The sequence below is a fragment of the Pogoniulus pusillus genome, chromosome 13, assembly GCF_015220805.1.
Source record: "Pogoniulus pusillus isolate bPogPus1 chromosome 13, bPogPus1.pri, whole genome shotgun sequence".
In the NCBI taxonomy this organism is placed as follows: Eukaryota; Metazoa; Chordata; class Aves; order Piciformes; family Lybiidae; genus Pogoniulus; species Pogoniulus pusillus.
In genome coordinates, this window is record NC_087276.1 from 19,282,889 (window position 1) to 19,287,079 (window position 4,191).

Genomic DNA, 4,191 nt, shown 5'->3' on the forward strand with positions numbered 1-4,191 from the left:
TCTTTTTTCAGTGCTCTGCAGCAATAAGCCAAGGAGCAATGGATACAAACTGGAACAGAGAAGGTGTCAGCTCAACATGAGGAGAAACTTCTTTAGAGTGAGGGTGACAGAGCCTTGGAGCAGGCTGCCCAGAAAGGATGTGGAGTCTCCTTCTCTGGAGACTTTCCAAACCCACCTGCATGCATTCCTGTGCAAACGACCCTGGGTGACCCTGCTTTGGCAGGGAGGTTGGGCTCGCTCTCTGGAGGTCCCTTCCCACCTGCAAAGCTCGGTGACGCTGTGATTTGTACGTGTTTAAAGGGCACTGGTTCTGTGATTCTGACAGACATCTGCTATTTTCATATAGATGTGGGAGGGGGGGGACGTATCCACGTCTACTTTTAAACACGTTTTAAAACAGAAAGGCTGTGCCTACTGCGTTACAGAACTGACCTCCTACACCTGTGCCGCGGTGGCGCCGCCGCATGCGCCCTAGGCCCGAGGGCTGCGCTGCTTTCGGAGCATGCGTCCTAGAGCAGCAATCGCAGCGAGGCGAGCTGAGCGGTGCCTGCGGGGCGCCTTCTCCTCTGTCGCCGCTGCGCTCTTCCCTGCCTCCCGGTGAGGTTAAGCCGCGGCCGTCTACGCGCACGGTGCCCGCGGACGGCCGGCGAGCTGCCGGAGGGAGCTGCCGGAGGGAGCCACCGGCCCTGAGGGAGCCAGGCGGAGCTGGGGGGGGGCCAGGCGGGGCGGGCGCGAGCGGGACCCGGCGCGGGGCCCTCGCCGCCCGGGGCAGCCTCTGCTCTGCTGCCGCCGCCCGGGGCAGCCTCTGCTCTGCTGCCGCCGCCCGGGGCAGCCTCTGCTCTGCTGCCGCCGCCCGGGGCAGCCTCTGCTCTGCTGCCGCCGCCCGGGGCAGCCTCTGCTCTGCTGCCGCCGCCCGGGGCAGCCTCTGCTCTGCTGCCGCCGCCCGGGGCAGCCTCTGCTCTGCTGCCGCCGCCCGGGGCAGCCTCTCCTCTGCTGCCGCCGCCCGGGGCAGCGCCGGCTGCAGGGGTGACAGCGAGTGCGGCAGGCTGGCAGAGGCCGAGCTGCAGGAGAGCTGCCGGGCTCGGGACACCCTGGGGCTAAAGCTGGGGCTGTCTGCTTTGAAAAAGAGGAGGCTGAGGAGAGCTCATCGCTGCCTACAGCTACCTAAAGGGACGTTGTGGAGAGGCTGCTGCTGGGCTCTGCTCACAGGCAGCTGGAGACAGAACAAGGGGGAATGGCCTCAGGCTGAGGCTGGGGAGGTTTAGAGTGGACATTAGGAAAAAGTTTTTCCTGGAGAGAGTGGTCAGGGACTGGAATGAGCTGCCCAGGGAGCTGGTGGAGTCACCCACCCTGGATGTGTTTAAGGGTGGTTTGGATGTGGTGCTTAGGGCTATAGCTTAAGGTGAGTCTTGTAGAGTAGGGTTCTAGGTTGGGCTTGGGGATCCTGAGAGTCTTCTCCAACCTGGACGTTCCTGTGGTTCTGTGGGCACTTCCACTGTTAGTCTTTTCCATTCTTCACGGTGAAATCAGAGGGATGCCCAGAGGGCTGGAGCTGCTCTCTTATGAGGACAGGCAGAGAGAATTGAGGCTGTTCAGTTTGGAGAGAAGGCTCACAGGGGACTTATTGTGGCCTTCCAATATCTGAAGGGGGCTCACAAGAACCCTGGTGAGGGACTTTTCAGAGTGTCAGGTAGTGATAGGACTGGGGGGAATGGATCCAAGTTAGAGGAGGGGAGATTGAGATTAGAAATGAGGATGAAATTCTTCAGCATGAGGGTGGTGAGACACTGGCCCAGGTTGCCCAGGGAGGTGGTCAGGACTAGGCTGGATGAGGCCATGAGTGACCTGTTCTAGAGGAAGGTGTCCTTGCCTGTGGCAGGAGGTCAGAACTGGCTGAGCTTTGAGGTCCTTTCCAAACTGAACCATTCTATGATTCTCTGGAGGTTGTTAAGGCCAAGATGGACGTGGCTCTGAGCAGCCTGAACTAGTGTGAGGTGTCCCTGCCCATGGCAGGGGAGTTGGGACTGGGTGATCCTTGAGGTCTCTTCCAACCCTGACAATTCTGTGAAATCTTGTTTTTCTTGGCTTATGTGGGATCTAAGTAACCAGGTGTATATAAGGAGAATGCTAGGTTGTAGATGTTGGAGACTTCATTAAATGCAGCTTCTTTCCCACTGCAGGGTGTGATGCTTAATGAAGGGCAGGTTTGTGGTGCAGCCTGAGCACACCCCTGCCCTCACAGCTGCTGAACGTGAATGGAAGTTTTGCCAGCTGATGGGGGTCAACAGAAGGGCACAAACACCAACAGGAGGGGTGACTCTGCTCCATTTGTTCTTCCTGGAAATCCTACGTGTTCTTGCATGCAGCTTCCATCATTCTTGACTGTAGACAGCTCTGTTGGAATCACTCTAAATGAAAACAACACAGAAGGAAACAGTGAAGAATTACACAGAGCTCCGAGATGTGCACAAGCCTCCTGGAACCTTTGTTAGGTGCCTCAAGACTGATTTCTCTTACCAGTAGCCAAGATGAAGAGTATTTGCAGCAAAGAAATGAGCTGAACTTACTCCTGTAACCAGTGAATTCCATGGTTTAGTAATTCGTTCTCAGCAGAATGGAAACCAGCATGGGGAGAATGAACATCCCAGGCCAAAGTCTTGACTCCAGACACGTGGCTGACACAGCAGCCATGATTGAAGCAGGTGCTGACTCCACTCCATGCCACCCTTCCCTGTTGCCTAATTCCTCTCACACCTCCTGGCTGCAGGAGTTTTGGTGAAAACAGAAGGGTCTAGAGCACAAATCTTGTGAGGAGGGGCTGAGGAACCTGGGCTTGTTTGGCCTGAAGAAAAGGAGGCTGAGGGGAGACCTCCTTTCTCTCTGCAACTCTCTGAAAGTAGCCTTCTCTTCTCCTAGGAAACAAGTGGGAGGAAACAGCCTCAGGTCACACCAAGGTTTAGGTTGGACATTAGGAACTATTTATTCACTGAAAGATTGGTTAAGCCATGGAACAGGCTTCCCAGGGCAGTGGTGGATTCTCTGTCCCTGCAGGAACTGAACAGCTGTGCAGATGTGGTACTGAGGGACATGGTTTAGTGTCACTGGCAGTGGACTCAAGGATCTTGCAGGTCTTTTCCAACCAGAATGACTCTTATGATTTACCAGCCAATGCAGGGGATGAGGCATTAGGCAGAAAACAATTTTGTCAAGCTTTGTAGCTTTCTACCTCATGAATTCCAATGCAGAATCCAGCTTCTTTCTGGTTTGTGTCTTTATTAATGCCTGCTGTTCTTCTAGCTCCTGCAGTTGAACTGGAATAGTGTTTCAGATAACCTTGTATCAGCAAAGCCACGTTTCTGTCCGACACCTTTGTGTATTTCATGTAGAAACTACTAACAGAAAACTATTCTGTATTCCACAGACATCTGTTTTCAGGAATTACTTAGGAAAATTCACTGGAATTCTGCTTGATGATACAATTCTGCCTGATAAAAATAAGCCAGATGCAGGCTGGCTGAGCAGGTCCCAAGAAAAATATGCCAGGGATGGAGCAGAAACTCAACCAGGCAGGTCCACATTTAGGGCTGATTAAAACCCATGGAGACTGAAGTAGGAGAATTAGTTTGTCATGGGTTGGGTTGAATCTACGTTGAAAACTTGGGTGAAATCACATCTGAGTGTGCAATCCTGTTCTTTTTTAACATTAAACCGAGCAGGCCTCTTTGTGTTAGGTAAATCCCTGGAGGAGCTTATGGACCACCCAGGGGCTGGCTGAAGCTAAACATGGGAAGCCCACCAGGGTCTGTCTGGGAAGGGAAGGTGATGAGAGATGCTGGGACAAGAGGTCACAAAGGCAGGACAGAGGCAGGGGGCAAAGCAGAAAGGCATGAATGCAGGGAGACAGAGCAGGTGGGCAGGGCAGACTCCTTGTGAGAAGCTGTACTACCTGTGTGTGGAGCAGCACTGGGCAAGACAGCAGAAGGGTGCCCTGTGTGCAGCTGAGTGGGCTGTGGGCATCCTGAGGGACACAGAACAGGGCTGGTAGGTCTCAGCTGGGAGCTGAGCAGGCTGTGAGAGCCCTGAGGATGTGACAGGTCGCAGCAGACACTGGCACCTCACCACGGTGTAAGGCCACCCTATGGAGTTCCACATGACAGGTTGCAGATGCTACTGAGTGAGAAGGTGAATCAA

At 54.2% G+C, this 4,191-nt stretch overlaps 1 long non-coding RNA gene across 1 annotated transcript; it reads left to right on the forward strand.

Annotated features, from left to right (window-relative positions):
• Positions 1 to 429: 429 nt before the first annotated feature.
• Positions 430 to 3,420, forward strand: LOC135180648 (uncharacterized). The gene is made up of 2 exons (XR_010304526.1): positions 430 to 597; positions 2,181 to 3,420. It is a non-coding gene; the product is annotated as an uncharacterized LOC135180648 (long non-coding RNA).
• The last annotated feature ends 771 nt before the right edge of the window (positions 3,421 to 4,191 follow it).